At 35.7% G+C, this 18,956-nt stretch overlaps 1 protein-coding gene across 22 annotated transcripts in view; it reads right to left on the bottom strand.

Moving 5' to 3' along the window:
- Positions 1-18,956, bottom strand: part of PARD3 (par-3 family cell polarity regulator) — a 723,671-nt gene that overhangs the window by 348,553 nt on the left and 356,162 nt on the right. The gene's annotated exons all lie outside the window — the stretch shown is intronic.

The following is an 18,956-nucleotide window of genomic DNA, read 5'->3' on the forward strand; positions in this document are numbered from 1 at the left end:
GTGCTTCCCAGATAAGGTCAAGTTAAAGGAGTTCATCATCACCAAGCCCTTATTATATGTAATGTTAAAGGGACTTACCTAAGAAAATGAAGACAAAAATATGAACAGTAAAATGACAACAAACTCACAACTATCAACAAATGAACCTAAAAAATAAGAGAAAGAAAAATAGCGAAAACAAAAACTAAACAAACAACTACAACAGAAACAGAATCAGAGAAATGGAGATCACTAGGAGGGTTTTCAGTGGCGGGTGGCGGAAGGTACAGAGAAGAAGAAGCATAATTGGTAGGAATTAAATAGACGAGCTGAGGTACAAGAAACAGAACTTATATGTACAACCTATGGACATGAACTAAGGGGGGATGCTGGAGGGTTGGAGGTGCAAGGTGGAGGGAAAAGAAACGGGAGAAAATTAGGAAAACTGTAATAGAATAATTAATATAATATAATTTAAGAAAAAAAGATTACTACTGAATAACCAAACAACTATCACCCAGAACCACCATAAAATTGAGCTGTATAAAAGTCCAACAACCAAGAAATTAAAGACGACACATTCATTCAGACAGGCAGAAGAGACAGAGACGTGGAGACGGAGACACAGAAAGGGCTGGTCCCACACAAACATGTGGCAGATAAAAATTGGGAGAATTATTCAAGGGATCCAAGCCCCACAGCAGATCACCCAGCTCAGGGTTCTAATGTCAGGCGGATAAATCCCCATAAATTCTGGCTGTGAACACCAGTGTGGGTTAGGGCAGCAGAAGAAAATGTGGGATTCTCAGGCATCTCTTAAAGAGCCCGCAGAAAACTTAGGACTTACAAAGACTCACTCCCGCTGGGCCCCAGCACTAGGGTAGCAGCTGGAAGGGCACCAGTGGCATATGGAGAGAAACTGACGTGTCTGGCATTAGGGCAAGTGCTGGGAGACAGTTTCCTCCCAGACAAAACTCCAGAGGCCAGACAGCAGCCACTGTTCTTTTCCCAAGCCCTTCCCCACACAGAGCTCTACATCATATCTGAGACTCCATCAACCTGGTTCACACAGGTTGCCTTGCCCTGGATATTACCTAAGGCTCTGCCCCATTCGACTTATGGTATGCTTTCAACATTTGGCCACACTACTAAGACAGGGTCAAAACAGTTCTACCTTCTGTGTAGAAACAAACACAGTGAGGCTGCCAAATTGAAAAGACAAAGAAATATGACCTAAATGAAATAACAGAACAAAACTCCAGAAAAAGAACAAAACAAAATGGAGATAAGAAATCTATCAGGTGCAGAGTTTAAAGTGATAGTTACTAGGATGCTCAAGGAACCCATTGGGTACTTCAACTGCATAAAAAGGACCCAGGCAGAAATGAAGGTTACACAAAGTAAAATAAAGAAAAATTTACAGGGAGTCAACAGTAGAGTGGATAGAGCCAAGAATCAAATCAATGACTTGAAACATTAGGAAGAAAAAAACATTCAATCAGAATAGCAAAACAGAAAAGGAAAAAAATCAAAAACAAAGATAGGATATGGTGATTCTGGGACAATTTCAAGCATACCAACATTCAAATCACAGGGGTGCTAGAAGGAGAAGAGAAAGATTAAGAAATTAAAAATTTATTTTTAAAAAAATTCACAAAACCATCCCTAATTTGGTGAAGGAAATAGACATGCTAGTCCAGAAAATAGTCCCAAAAAAGATGGATGCAAACAGGACCATGCCAAGACACATCGTAATTAAAATGCCAAAAGTTAATGATAAAGAGAGGGTATAAAAGCAACAAGAGAAAAGCAGAGAGTTACATACAAAGGAGTTCCTATAGGACTGTCAGCTGATTTCTGAAAGAAACTTTGCAGGCTAGAAGGTACTAGCAAGAAGTATTCAAAGCAATGAAAAGCAAGGACCTACAACCTAGAGTACTCAAACTAGCAAAGCTATCATTTAGAATCAAAGGACAAATAAAGTTCTTCCCAGACAAGGTAAAGCTAAAGGAGTTCATCATCACCAAAGCATTATGATATGACATGTTAGAGAGACTTAAGAAAAAGAAATGGTCAAAAGTATTGCCATTAAAATGGCAATAAATTCACAACTATCAACAACTGAATCTAAAGAAACAAACTAAGCAAACAAGCAGTACACAAACAGAATCATAGAAATAGAGGTCATTTGGAGGGTTACCTGTTGAAAAGGGGGACAGGGGAAAAGTACAGGGATTAAGAAGTACATATTGGTAGATACACAATAGGTGGGGGATGTTGATGAGAGTATAAGAAATGGATAAGCAAAAGAACTTATATGCATGATCCACAGACATGAAGCAGGGAGGGGATTGCTGGAGGCGAGGGGAGGATGCTGGCTGAAGAGGGCAAAGGGAGAAAAATTGGGACAACTGTAATAGCATAATCAGTAAAATACATTTTAAGACTTAAATAAAATCTAAAGGAGTCAAAGTAGTCAAAGGAGAGAAAACAATTGAGAAAACTGAATATTTGATACACTTGGGTAAGAAAGATGAGTTTTACATGAGCTTAGAAAATTCATGTTAGACATAAAGGCATCATATGAACCTGCTGGTTCTCTGCTTCTAATAAAAATGAATAGTCTTACTCTCTTCCATAACATCAATAATACAAAGGCTAACCCTCAACTGAAAACCCTTCAAGTGAAAATGCCAATGGATGATACATTCTGAAATCTCCAGACTCACATGAGATGTTTTAAAAAACTAAATTTAAAAAATAAAATAAAATAAAATAAAAATTAAATTTTACTCAATGCTATTTATCTTTTTAATTTGAAAAGTTATCTACTTTTATTTCTCTACTTGAATATGAAATATCTTCTCTACATTCAGTTTTTAAAAATATATATAAGAAAATGAAAGTTCTGATGGCACCCTGTTAAACAAATTAAAAGTATTTTTCCTCAAGTGTCTTATTAACAGTAAAATAATTTAATTGGTTTAATTTTATCACTATAAAAATACTCAACTAAATCATCTTTTTTACAATTTTTAAAAATTGTATCTCCAACATTTACCACACTTAAGAGAGACATGCCAAAAGTTAATGATAATTAAAATGCCTAAAGTGCTACTGAGTACTACTGATATTTACTACTGATAGTAGTACTACTATCAGTACTACTGATAATTAAAATGCCAATACTACTGAGCTACAGTATCCCAGAGAAAATATTTAACAGCAAGAGCTACACCACTCTCTGAAGGGTCACATTTGGTGGAAAATAATTCCAAGGGGGATCAGCTTTCAAGTCCCCTTAGTACCACAGGCAGGATTTCACAAAGCTTTTTCTGTTAATGTTGCCACTACTTGATTAGTTGGTCAAATCACCAGGGAAAAGTCATTTCCCATCAGACCTGGGAAAACATACCTGCAGGGGAGCGGCTGGGGACTTGATAACTGAAAATGATACATCTATAGCAAACTTCAAAGAAATAAAATCAGGAAATGTGTAATATAATTATACTTCATGATGATTACATGCCACTACAGTAAAAACACTTATGAAAAAACTTAATTTGAATATTTTTAAGGTCAGACAAAACTAAATAATAAACAAGACCTTTTGAAATGAAAAATTACTTTCTAAAATAAAAATCTGTAGAGGGAAATTTATAAGAGTTATGCTTTTAAATGAAGTGCCATTGATTTTATCATTAACTATGCTCTGCAGGACCCAGAGCTCAACATCAAATAATTTGGGGTTATAGGAAGAATAATTCAGTACTTGAGATGTTGAACATTATGTGTGAGCTTTATCCCCTCAACTGGATTCCTAAATTCTCATCTCAAGCTAATAATGATCAAATGGAAAGACACTGTATTTAACACAGTCCATGTAATTTCCATTTACCACAGAAAAGAAACATTTCCTATCTTGAAACACACACATGACTCCACACAAACCAAGGCAAGAGACAAGTCTTTAAAAAAAGAACAGATGGTGCCGACTTATTAAAGCTATCTAAATACAGAAAACAACAAAAACATCATGTATCTTTGCTCCCGTTAAACACAGAATAGAATCACAAAAGTAAGTTCCAAAATGTAAATCTGCTTCTCATAGATTATTTGAATTTCAGGAGCAAAGAGGAATCTCATTGGAAGGTATCTAGTCCAATATTTAATCATACACTAAAATCACCTTTTCCCCTTTCTTCTTCCATTTTCCTTGTGCTTCATGATGCACAGAACCTTACACTGAATCATTGAGTTCAGGAACTAACCACCCCCAGCAGGTCACAGGGCATTATCTGCCTCACCCAATATTTACCCAAAAAGATGAGCACGTATCACCACTGCAGCAATACCAGGGCCACTTGGTTTGGCAGGATTGCCTGTCCCACTACTCACAGCTCCCCAACGCACTCTAATGACCAAGTGGGACCCATCAGATAACATGGTTTCAATCAATCTGGTCAATCTTCTTTCAGATGATTCTTGTTTACTATAGTAACACCAATTTGTTTTCTTCTGGACATGCCTGAAAAAAACACTCTTTACTTTTGCATTGTTAAAATCTACAGATCTTGTAAAGAGATCAGACATGCTTTTCTAACAACATTCTAATCCTTACTTGGGTGAAATTTTAAAATGTTTTATTTTTGAAGTGGAGTAAGTAATACGTGGGTAAGTAAACATTATTTATCTTCCTCAGTGGTATGTTAAAAGACCATTATTTTAAAAAAACCAATGCATAACTTTTCATTTGAGTTCCCCTTGGCTTAAAAAATTTTTCTAAATTAATAACTTTCATTAAAGTAAAACTAATTTTTAAATAAACATTTATTTAAATCAATAAGAAATGAAAAACTTAAATATTTCTTGCTAATGATATTGCAAATCACTTCTTCAAAAATCAAGAAACATACAAACTTTAAAATGTGTAACAAAAAATAAATGACATTTGCTAGTATATATTGCAGACTTATCATGTGTCAATTACTAAAGAACCCACTTCTTTAGTCCTCAATAAAACCTCTCTTCTACCCTCAGCACAACCCTCAAACATTTTTTATTAAACAACACATATGGGATTGTTAATGAACTGAATATGTGCAAAGTTTTTTTCCCCCTAAACATAACCGAGCAACACTACCACATGTCATATTCCCAATGATTTGATCACAGTGTTGTTTTAACAGAGCGGTGTTGTTGACATGCAATGTATTCATTTACCACACTTACTGAACATCTTTCCATGAAATTACATCTAAATGTACTGGACCCACCCAGTATGTGCAGAGGTATAATGAACAAGTTGCCTCTGCCACCTCTTACTCATTTTACCAAGTCCTAATTTCTTAATCTGATTTTAAAAATAATGTTACTGATCATTCTAATAAGCTTGCTGTGATGGACTCCTGGATATCACTACATACAAATCACCTTACATATTAAAATAAAATGTTGATGGAAATAAAAAAGAGCCAATTTTACAAAATATGTAGAATATACCACAAACTATATACACAATTCCATTTAATCACCACAAAAAGCTAGAAATTCTTATTATGAGGAAACCTGGCCTTAAACAGATTTCAGATTCCTTCATAGTATCATAGTTGCAATTTTGAAAAGTCCATCAAGGCCTGTGGTTCTTCCATTTCACCATCTTTGTTTCACTCAATTTCACTCACAGAAGAGTGAGCTAGTCTATCAAGTAATAAATGTGACCCTAGCCAACTATAATACTTAGTGTCAAGGCCAAAATCTATGAGAGAAGAAAACATAATAAAATTTATGTTGTGAAAATATATTAAATACTGAACATATAATAAATGTACTTTCATATAGAGTAGAAATTACTATTAAAATATTTTTTACACAAATTTAAATTTTAGGAGAAACATCAGAAAATCTTCTTAGTGGTTATGGCTGGGTGGCAGGGCTAGAAGGCATTTTATTTTACTATGTCTTTATAACATTAGTACTTGTACATCAAGCATGAAATCTTTTAGAAATAAAGAAAACCCATTTTTATTTTTTAAAAACCATGATACTTTTATTATATAATATCATCAAATTATAATTTCTCTAAAAAGTGACTTTTGCAAAGCATCAAGGACCTAGAAAGAAAACAGAACATGACAGTGAACTATGAAGATGGAATTGTTCATTAACACTCATGTCTATCATATTTAATCAACCGAAGAGGCCAAGCAAAATGATTAAAAAGAAAAAAATCTATGCTTTGGTATAGTATTCTGAAAGGCAGAAAAGTTTAAGATGAGAAAGAACTGATAAGATGCCATATCAAATAAATAAGGAAGCTAGAAGAAATTTCAATTAAAACAGAATCAAAGAAAGGAACATCACACAGGCAAGTTAATCACCTAAACCTAACAGGGCTTTCAATAAGCAGCAAGATACAGATTTGTACCCTGTTTCCTTGATGATAAATACATATTTGACCATGATTAATTATGAAGGGCCTTATAAGAAAGTGTTTTGCAGTCCAAAAATCTACATCTCATTAATTTCAACTGCTAATAAACAAGTACAGAACACATGGGCCTATACCAAAATCTACTTGTGCAAATATTTATTAGAGTTTGCACTGGTTTATTACTTTCCAACGAAGCATTATAATTTTACAACTGAAATGTGGTCATTAACTTACTTAAAACCAATCAATAACTTGGATAAGGTAAAGTGCATTCAAAAAATCTTTCTTTCATTCAATTTTCTAGTTTAATTAATGAAGCAAAGGCAGTTGGTAGATTTCCTGATTAACAAGAGATTGTATTCTCTCAAACAAATGAAATTTATTAATGTGTTTGACACAAAGTATATAGCAATGATGATTAGTCTAAATGTTCAAATTTAAATCATTAGTCTGAATGCTAAATTTTAAATCATGGCTCAAAATATTGTAATAAATTTAGAGATTAATATTAATAAAACTGAATTGCTATGCATTATTGTACTATCTTTAATGTCCAGAATGCAATACAAATGACAAACAAAAATTAAGATAGTAACAAGTACACTAATTTAAAGTAGTAAATGTGTTGTTTGGTATGGCACCTTAGCCTAGGGTAAAAAAAATTGCTTCTACATACAGAATGATTTTGAAAAATTATGTAACCTGTCTGTCTCAGTTTAGTCATTTATAAACTCCAAAGACTAATGATATCTACTGAGTTTCTACTAGGATCAATGAACTAATTCATGGAAAATACTTTTAACACTGCCTCACAACTATAAATAGGTGTTCAACACTACTTCTATATAAATAAAATATAAAACTTGATGTATATCATTTGTTTTCAAAAATAAGTCTGCGTCCTACTTACACTGAACAAAAGTTATAAAGTACTAATATGAGATTTCTACCTTTTGCACTTTGCCTTGGGTATTTCCTTCTAGTTTTTTCAAGTCATATAGGTTTTCTTTGCTTACACAGATGTAGTAATAAAATATAAATATTTTAATTAATATATGGTTTTATTTCAAAGTTTACAGAAACGACTTTTAAATGATTTACTATTTCATCAATTCACTTATCATAGCACATTTTAAAAATCCAGTAATTATGGATTTCTAAATAAAAGTATTTCAGTACTTAGGTTATTTTCTTTGAAAAAAGTAAAAAACAGAATGCTTTAAATGATGATCATTTTTAAGGCACCTAGTGCCTAATTACTTTCTAAAAGGACCACCAAAACCATTGGTACCACTGCCAGCCTCATATCAAACTGTCCATCTCACAGCTGTACTGGCTGTAGATTCTTGCATATTTGCACATCTTGAGAACAGAGACAGTATCCCCTCCCACGTCTCAGGCTAAGGGCAGGTACCTTAACTGCCCATTACCAAAGAGACAAGTTTGTCAGCTCAGGGTTCCTCTCCTGGAACACAGCCCATACAGCCCACTGGTGACAGTTCACTGTTTGGGGGGTGGGGGGTGGGGGGTGGGTAGGGAGGTGAAGGCAAGTGAACCAAAAATGATAAAGCTTGCCCTGCTTGCTGTTCTGAAAGTAAGAAAATCTTTCATCTCTGATCCCATAGTGTCATATTTTCAGAAAGCTTCCATAAAACTGTGACAGGCTAACTTGCTGGTGAATAGGATAAAATCTGGGTTCTTGACTGGCTGCCACCACACACACACACACACACACACACCACCCCCCTTAGTTAATCTGACCAGACATACACACACACACACACACACACACACACCTTAGTTAATCTGACCAGACATACACACACACACACACCTTCGTTAATCTGACCACACACACACACACACACACACCACCCCCCTCCTTAGTTAATCTGACCAGCAAGAAATCTTGTTGACATTCTGTCATCTGAATTTACGATCACTAGTGAGATTAAACATATCCTCGCATATGTGAAATCTTCATTTTCATCTTATATAGAACTGAGATGGTAGTACAAGAGAACAGTACTACACACAGGCAATTTGCTTTTTCCATTGCTTTCCTTCAGGCTTTAATAGGACACGCACTTCATTTCCTGCTTCCTTCCCTGTCAGTCATGTCCCCAGAAGAAGTAACTATCTGCTCTAAGATTTAACCTTCAGACACATTTCCAACCAAAAATGATGATCTAAAAAGAACTGTTTGGGAGTGGTGATTGCTTAGAATGTCCATTTCAACAGTTACTTGTCATCAAAGTTTCTTGAATCAGAGAAATGAGTTAAATGCTGGGAAATCAACTTCATTAGATTTACTAAGCCCATCATTTGCCTTTGATTACACAACCTGTCAGTACTTTCAGTTTCCTCAGGTTGTTCCCTTGGGATATGATTAAATATGGAATTCATGACTTGCAAATGCACCAAAACTCCTCAGCTCATTTTACAAGAAAGACTGTCTTATCAATATTCACCAGAAAGAGGTGTCTTCAGAGTAAAATATTCTTTTCAATTTTGAGTATAAATGGATGCACAAATGCTATATAGGACCAACTGAAAATATAAAACACCACAGATACTCATTACTTTCAGATACAAAACTAAAAGGTTTTAAATATATATATGTAGGTTATATTCATGGATAGAAACATTTTTCTCTTGAAATATTTACTCCTGAAATGAGGATCATGTTGTCTGCTTATCTGTCCTTCAAATAATGGACCAGGTTAAACTGGACTACTAGTAATAGGAATTTTTGCTCTTCAAAAAGTCTGGCAGGCAGTGCATTAATTTGGTAGAAAATGGGCTTTATAACTAATAACAAACTAAAATAAATTTTTACTTTTTAGACAGTTAAGTATATTTTTAAAAAGCTACAACACCTATCCATTTATGCCATCACTCCAGAGAACAGACATGTGCAATGTGTATGAACAATGTACAGTATCTTTAGTTAATGACAAAGCAAAGATAAACACATTCAGAAGACATTTACACTTTTCCTGTAAAGTGAGTTAAGCCTTTGTTATTCAGATTAGTTTTCCATGGCCAAAGCAACATTTTCTTCCCTTATTTGAAAAAACTTTTGAATTCTATTCAAAACTCAGTAATCTGTATCTGTCACTAGGCAATTTTTAAAGTGAATCCCGGAGCTCCATCACCCTGATTCTGTTTTCTTTCTTTAATTCCTCACTGCCTGGTTCATGGATCTGTATCAGTGGGACAGATTTCTTAGGTTCTTGGACATTAAATGTAAAACCCACTTGTCATTTGGCCACACCATGTTGTCTCTGTTCTCTACCATTTTGAAAATCATTTCTATATGAGAATTATTTGTAAAAATAGAATTGCACAGGGTTTTTGTGCCTATAAGTTTCCTTGAAGATAACACGTCAGATGTTAATAATATTACAACTTATTAAAAGAACCATTAGCCTTGGCTGCTGTAGCTCAGTGGACTGAGTGCGGCTGCGAACCAAGGGGTCGCCAGTTTGATTCCCAGGCAGGGCACGTGCCTGAGTTGCAGGCCAGGTCCCCAGTGGGGGCCAAGGAAAAGGCAACCACACAGTTATGTTTCTCACCCTCTCTTCTTCCCTCCCTTCCTTTTCTCTAAAAATAAATAAACTAAATATTTTTTAAAAGAGAGACCACGTTCAGGAGAGTGGGAACACCAAAAAAGAAAAAAGAACCATTAATCCATGGGAAAATTTGTGACACTGGTAATAAAATTGCTAAGGTTGAGTAGTTGAGTCACACTATTGTCTAGATCAGCAATTTTTTGCCAGTGTGCTGCAATAATTTTTAAAACATGCAATACCCAACTATTTCATCAGGGACACTAACCTCTTTTTCCTTAGATTGTCAAATAGGAAAATGACAACAGTCAACACAACAATAGCCATTTGGTGTGAGAGAATATTATACCTATTTTTTTGTTAGACCGGCAAAAAATGTAATATATTTTTGGTGTGCTGCAAAATTTTAGTAATTAGTTTATGTGTGCCATGAGATGAAAAAGGTTGATAATTGCTGGTCAAAGACAAAGAGACATGCATTACAAACCTCACTCCTTCTGACACTGCAAAGAAATACCATTAAGATATAAATCACAAGTTGAAAACAGAAACACATACATGGCACACCACATGCCTAAGGAGAGTCCTCTACGGTGCAGGGGTCTTCTCAGTGCACGTAAAACTCGATGACACTGTTCACAATAAAACTCCCCAAAGAACACTCAGCCCTGCCTTGCCTGTCTCATAGGACTGTAAATTTTGAAAGGGTAACTTTTAAATCACATTCTCAAGTCAAAATCCTGGGATTTCTAGAAAAGCAATGTTAATAACAAAATGTAACTTGGGAAAAATGTAACCTGAAAATGCATCTTTCCTAATCACAATTTGTCCAGGGGCTCACAGAAAGAGGGCTGGACTTGGGCCAACACAGCAGGTAGCCATGGACATGCAGAAGTCCATTTCAGATAACCAAAAGTTTGATCACTCTGGCTCAAGACAGAAACCGATGCAATGAATGGACTGTCACAACAGTGACTTAGAGGAATAACAAGGCACTTCTAGGAACTGACATGAAGATTTAATACAACCAAGACTGCACTGACAAATGCCTAACAACAGTATCTCAGGGGTGTGGGAGGCACTGAATTTTGCAATGCTTGCCAATACCTGTGATACAAATTCCTCCTGCCCCCATGGCAGGTTCAAGCTACTGACATAATGTTACTGAACAGACTCAGAAAGACACATGTACCATCACGTAGGGCTTAGCTACGCGCATGATTACTAAAGTGGCATTGAATACTATTAGAAAGAAAGAAAAGAGAATAATAATAAAGGATATTAAGAAAATAAAGTATCAAAACCACTTCTAGCATTTAATCATACCAGACCAGATTATTGTTTAGTTTTATTTTATATCTTAATACGGCTATTCATATAGTAGATGCTTAAATATTACTGGGACCAACTAACAAATCAATTACTCACAGCTCATGAATTTATAACCACCACCACTCTAACAGCAATTCTTATCCAAAACTGAGTCTGGATTTTAAAAGGCTAGTAAGAGAGGTGTTAGGCACTTCAGTGTATCTGCTAACTCTGTGATGAATAAGTAAGACTACAGAAAAGCATCCTCTTGGAGGGCTCATAGCTTGGGGTGCAGAGAACAGGTTGCATTTTAGCCCAATACTCCCCTTCAGCAAGACACCTAAAAGCAGTGACATAGAGTATAAATGTCTTTTCAGTGTTTAATAAGTACACCTAAATGTATACATTGTAAACAAAGCATTTTATTTTATCTTACAGATTTTCTTATCGATCTGAGAGAGAGAGAGAGAAACATCAATTTTTTGCTCCACTTATTGATACATTCATTGGTTGCTTTTGTATGTGCCCTGACTAGGGCTCAAACATGCAGCCTTGGCATATGGGGATGACACTCTAACCAACTGAGTTATCCAGCCAGGGATATGTTATGGATATTTTAATTAAAAACTAAAAAGAAATCTATATGGAGAAATTGCCTCAGAGGATAAAGATGGGCAGAAAGAGAGAAAGCAAGAGTGGTGGTAACGTTAACACCTTAATGAATGTATCAGGAACCTCATATGGGTTACTCCCATTTACAAGTAGAGAACTGCAACCCAGAGGGGTTAAGTGACCCACTGCCCGCCCCCCACAACTACAATCATCTGAAACAGGAGTGCATATATAAACATACCATGCTGAAAGGAGAGCTCCCTGAGAGCAAGCCAGGGCAGGTGACCTGGAAAGAGTAAGGCACACAGGGTACCAGCACCACAAGGTAAAAATGCAAATCAAGTCCACTGGAGAAGCTCTCACAAGTAGGGAAGGAGCAGATCACCCACAATCACCTCTCCTATCATTTCAGTCAGCTATGCTCTGAGCAGACATAGCTAGACTAGAAATTTTGACCCCATTAAAAGGGGTCCAGGAGAACAGCCTCACCCTGGTGATCCTTGACACATTTATAAGGACGGCAGGGGAAGAAGTTGCAGAGACCATCATGACTAATGAGCAACAAGCACTCCCTGGTTAAAATGAGGCAAGGTCAGAAAAGGGATACCTGAGGAAATTACAACTACATCCAGGAAGTGCATTTGGTGGAAGCACTTAGGGGCAGGCTTTCCGTGGGCATCTGTGCACTCACTGCTGGACTCCAGTGTCCTAAATTTAAAGTTCAGTTCTCCTAGAATGCACTGATTATAAGGTAATAACCTGATGCAAGATGAAACAGAAACCACGGCTCTACCCTGACAGATATTAGTGTCTACATGCATTTGTTGGAGGCAGACTACCAACAAACAGAAGTGGCTGCAGATGAAATAGCACCTGAGTTTGAGATCGTAAGACAAGACTGTGAAATACTTTCATTTCATGAGCTGCAATGGCCAATTTCACATAACAAGTTTATTTACTTTGCAATTTAAAGGAGAAAAAAAAGAACTTAAATTACATACAATTCCTTTCTTCCCAAATTTTCATTTTGAAAAATTTTAAACCTCCAGAAATTTGAATATACTCAACATAATACACACTTCACCTAAATTCACTAAGTGTTAGTATTTCTCTGCACTCTCTTACAGGTTTTGTTCTTGAACCATCGAGATTAAGTTGTCAAACAGATATTCCTAAAGGTGACTTGCAGATAATAGAACATTTTCAAAAAGGAAAAATGGAATTCAATTTTCTTTGTTCATTTTAAATTTGGAGAAATATGTGTAAGGAAATGATGGGAGCATATGTCCAAACAATTTTCAATTTGCAACTGCATTTATTTCTGTTCAGCTTTTCTGATGTTTTAGAGAGAGAGAGAGAGAGAGAGAGAGACCAAAAGGAGATTGTTTAAATTGCATAAGATTAGAAATTTAGACCCAGATTTTCCACAGGTAGTTTTCAATAAAATAGAAATGAAAACATCCTTGGTTTAACACAATACAGTAGAATTTTATAAAAGATTCCACAGAGGAAAATGACCAATCTAAAAAGTATTAAGGTTTGGTTTTCAAGTAATGTGCAAACTAGTAAGGCATGTCTAATATCAAATAATAAAGAATAAGCATATAACATTTGTTTAGTAAATGCATACTGATAAAAGTTTTTCTGAAGTGGTTATCCAAAAAAAGTATAATTCTAAAAGTAGATGGATAATGAACATCAAGATTTAGAAATTAAATTTTTTTAAATATATTTTATTGATTATACCATTACAGTTGTTCTATTCCCCCCCTTCATTCCCCTCCACCCTCACACTCCCTCCCCCACCATTCTCCCCCCCTTAGTTTATAACCACATGTCTCAAGTTCTTTAGATTCTATATTTCCCCCACTATTCTCGCCCTCCCCCTTTCTATTTTCTACGTACCATCTATGCTATTTTCTGTGCCTTCTCCCCCCTTCTCCTCCTCCCAACCCCCTGTTTCTAACCCTCCATGTGTTCTTCATTTCTATGGTTCCACTCCTGATCTAGCTGTCCTCTTGGTTTGCTTTTATTTTAGGTGTGGTTGTTAATAACTGTGTGTTTGCTGTCCTTTCACTGTTAATATTTTTCATCATCTCTTTCTTACATAAGTCCCTTTAGCATTTCATATAATAAGGGCTTGGTGATGATGAACTCCTTGAACTTGACCTTGTCTGAGAAGCACTTTATCTGTCCTTCCATTCTAAATGAAAGTTTTGCTGGATAAAGCAATCTTGGCTGTAGGTCTTTGGATTTCATGACTTGGAATACTTCTTTCCAGCCCCTTCTTGCCTGTAAGGTCTCTTTTGAGAAATCCGCTGACAGTCTGATGGGAACTCCTTTGTAGGTGACTGTCCCCTTATCCCTTGCTGCTTCTAGGATTCTCTCCTTCATTTTAGTCTTGGCTAATGTAATGATGATGTGCCTTGGTGTGTTCCTTCTTGGGTCCAACTTCTTTGGCACTCTCTGAGCTTCCTGGATTTCCTGGAAGTCTATTTCCTTTGCCAGACTGGGGAAGTTCTCCTTTATTATTTGTTCAAATACGTTTTCCACTCGTGGCTGTTTCTTTCCTCCTTCTGGTACCCCTATAATCCGGATGTTGGAACATTTAAAGATGTCCTGGAGGTTCCTAAGCCTCTCCTCATTTTTTTGAATTCTCATTTCTTCATTCCTTTCTGGTCGGATGTTTAGTTCTTCCTTCTGGTCCATTCCATTGATTTGAGTCCCAGTTTTCTTTCCATCGCTATTGGTTTCCTGGACATCTCCCTTCATTTCAATTAGTTTAGCCTTCATATGGTCCTCTAATTTGTGACTGTACTCTACCAATTATGTGAGCATCCTGATAAATAGTGTCTTAAATTGGGCTTCTGAGAGGCTGGCAATCTGTTGGTCGTTTAGAGTTATTGGCTCTGGGACTGTGAGTTCTCCTTGCACCATCTTTTGGGCTGTTCGTGTCTGTTACGTAGCAGGATTGGAGCCCGCCCTCGTTGAATGGTTCGTAGCTGTCGGACTTCCGTATAATTCCGTTTTCTGGTCTCTGGGTGTGTCTTAGTTCTCCAAAACTTTTGTTGTATCCAAACTTGGTTGTGGGAGAAGGCACAGTGTTTCCACCTATGCCTCCATCTTTGCGGAAGTCCTGAAATTAAATTTTTACTGTTTATCATGAAACTATTCAAATAGTAAAGCACCATGAATGGTGCTTATTAAAATATATTCCCTATTTTGCACATTATCTCCATTTTAATGGGTATATAAATGTTATTCTAACAGACTTAATATTTTATCTCATAAATAGCAGCAAACAAATTAAAGGGCCATTTACATATCCACGATTACTGATCTTCAGAAAATTACTTCAATCCGTTTTAGAAATCTTTAACTCACTAGTCTTTACTCAGTGGCCACCTTCAAATGATGGCATAAGACACAATGACATATCTAAGGTTCTGTTCTATTTTCAGGGGGAAGCGATTACAACCTTGTCCCCTGAAAATGCATTATACTGTTTAATAAAAGACCCTATGTATTTAAAAAATTAAATATAAAAATGGAATAATTTTTGTTAATATATTAATTTTAAATGGATCAAGTAATTTTTAAAAATGTTGGATGTTGAAGGAAGAATAAGAGAGAAATAATGTGAAGAAACATCACTTAAACCAAAGAAAGCAAACCCATCTCAGTTTTGAAATATACATTATGTGTCCATCCAGTACTTTTTCAATGTTATAGAAAGCATTTTCCTATCATTATGTCGTCTCATAAAGGTTAAACTAGTTCCAGAGAACATAAAATACAATTTGGAAGTCTCACTTCACCTCTACACTTTTACTCCAAGTTCCCTCTTTATAACTGATCATGGCTGCAACTTAGAAACTATGTTTTTATGATTGTATATACATAAGTGTCCATATAGTCAGATATAATTTTATAGGAAATAAAATATATTATACATATGTTTGATATAAAAATAATTGATAAGAGCCACTCCTCCATTACTAAACAATAGTAACTTGTCTCTACTATTTTTCTACTGCACGAATTTATATAATTACTCATGTGTAAATGTGTGGTAACTAAAGATGATACACATTTTTTATTGTATTTTTTCCATTACCACTTATCCCTCCTAAACCCTCTTCCACCTACACTATCTCCTCTCCTACAATCATCACACTGTTGTACAGGTCCATGAGTTCGTTCTCTTTTTATTTCTTTATTGCTCGATCCCTCCACCACCCCCAGCAACTCCCCAACCCATAGCTGTCTGCCTGCTCTCTCTAAGTCTGTCTCTGTTTTGCTTGTTAGTTCAGTTTGTCATTAGATTCCGTTTATGAGTGAATCATATGGTATTTGTCTGTCTCTGACTGTCTTATTTCACTTACCACAATGTTCTCCAGGTCCATCCATGCCATAGCAAAGGGAAAAAAATCCTTCTTTTTTACTACTGATTAATATTCAATTGTGTAAATGTACCAGTTTTTTTTAACCTACTTATCTACTGATGGACACTTGGCTGCTTCCACATCTTGGCTATTATAAATAACACTGCAGTGAGCATAGGGATGTATATATTCTTTCAATTTTGTGTTTCAAGTGTCTTCAGATAAATTCCCAGAAGTGAAATAGCTGAAACATAAGGCAGTTCCATTTTTAATTTTTTGAGGTAACTCCATACTGCTTTTCCTAGCAGCTGCACTGATCTGCATTTTCACCAACAGTGCATGAGGGTTTTTTATGGTTCCATATAAATTTTTGAAATATTTGTTCTAGTTCTTTGAAGTATGTCATTGGAATCTGATTTTACTAAAAAACTACCAGAAGTGATAAATGATTTTAGTAAAGTAGCATGATACAAAATTAATACTCAGAAATCAGTGGCATTTTTATATGCCAACAATGAACTGCCAAAAAGGGAAATTAATAAAACAATTCCATTCACCATTGCCTCAAAAAGAATAAAATAGTTAGGAATAATTTTAACCAAGAATGTAAAAGACCTCTACATGGAAAATTATAAGACACTGAAGAAAGAAATTGAAGAAGATACAAATAGGTGAAAGCACATACTGTGTTCATGAATAAAAAGAATTAACATCATTAAAGTGTCCATACTACCCAAAGCAATCTACAAATTCAATGCATTTCCTATCAGGATACCAAAGTCCCCACATAGCAACAGTGATCCTGAAAATGAAGAACAAAATTGGAAGACTCATGCTACCCAATATCAAACTATACCTCAAGGCAATAGTAATCAAAGCAGACTCGCACTGGCAAAAAAAACAGACACACAGATTAATGGAAGAGAATAAAGAACCCAGAAATAGACCCACAACATTATAGTCAATTAATATTCAACAGAGGAAGCAAGCACACACAATGGAATAAAGATAGTTTACTCAATAAATGGTGTTGGGAAAATTGGACTGATACATTGCAAAACAATGAAAATAGACTACCTTCTTACACCACACACAAAAACAAACTCAAAATGATCAAAGACTTAAATGTTAAGATCCAAGACCATGAAAGTCCTAGAAGAAAACACAGGCAAGCAAAATCTCGAACATTGCTCATAGCAATTTCTTATCGGATATATCTCACTTGACAAGGGAAACAAAAGGAAAAATAAAAAACTGGATTACACCAAACTAAAAAGCTTTTGTACATCAAACAATATCATCAACAAAATAAAAAGAGAATCCACAGAATGGGAAAACATATTCACTGATACATCTGATAAGCAGTTAATATCCAACATTTATAAAGTACTTACAAGACAACACCAAAAAAAAACCAAACAACCCAACTGTAATGGGCAAAGGACCTGAGTAGACCTTTCTCCAAAGAGGACAAATAGATTGCCAATATACATATGAAAAGTAGCTCAAATTCACTAATCATCAGAGGAATGCAAATTAAAACCACCATGATCTCAACATATTATCTCATACCTGTTGGAATGGCTATCAATTAACAATCAACAAGTGCTGACGAGGATGTGGAGAAAAGGGAACCCACATGCACTGTTGGTGGGAATGAAGATTGGTACAACCACTCTGGCAAGCAGAATGGGAACACCTCAAAAAATTAAAAAGTGGAACTGCCTTTTGACCTAGCAGTCCTACTTCTGGGAGTATATCCAAAGAAGACAAAACAATAATTTCAAAAGAAGGTAAGCACCCCTATGTTCATTGCAACATATATTACAATTGCCAAGATACAGAAGCAGCCCCAGTGTTCATCAATAGAGCAGTGAATAAAACAAGTATGGGACACTACTTGTCTGTAAAAAAAAAAAGAAAATTTTACACTTGGCAACAGTATGGCTGGACCTTGAGAATATTATGCTAAGGAAAACAAGCCAGTCAGAAAACAACAAATACCATTGGATTTCACTCGTATGTGGAATCTAATGAACAAACTGAACTAACAAAGAAAATGAGCATAGACTCATAGATGGAGGACAGATGACAGCTAGTAGGGGTGGGGAAGTTAGTGGGTAAAGGGACTGAGCAAAAAGGACAAATGATTCATGGACATGGACAACAACATGGTGATTGCTGAGGCGAGAGGAATACAAGGGGACTAAATGGTAATAAAAATACAATAAAGATTAAATCAATAAAGAAAAAATTACAGTGCTCACTAAGGTGTAATGAGACACGCATTCGCATATGCTGCTGTTGGACTGTAAATTAACATGGGCCTTCTGGAAAGCACTAAATGAAATGCAACTAATTGCTGGACATTAATTTTGTGTCTTGCTACTTTATTGAATTCATTTATCAGTTCTAGTACTTTTCTGGTGGAATTTTAGGGTTCTCCATACAGTGTATCATGTCATCTGCAAATAACAACTTTGCTTTTTACTTCTTTTTTTCCAATTTGGATGCCTTTTATTTCTTCTTCTTGTCTGATTGCTGTGGCTACGACCTCCAGTACTACAGTGAGTAAGAGAGGTAGAAGCAGACATCCCTGTCTTGTTCCTGATCTTGAAGCAGAACGTTTACAGTTTTTCCCCATTGAGTATGATCATGGCTGTG

This window comes from Sturnira hondurensis, unplaced genomic scaffold (genome assembly GCF_014824575.4).
Source record: "Sturnira hondurensis isolate 20B ecotype Veracruz unplaced genomic scaffold, ASM1482457v3 Scaffold0025598, whole genome shotgun sequence".
Taxonomy (NCBI): domain Eukaryota; kingdom Metazoa; phylum Chordata; class Mammalia; order Chiroptera; family Phyllostomidae; genus Sturnira; species Sturnira hondurensis.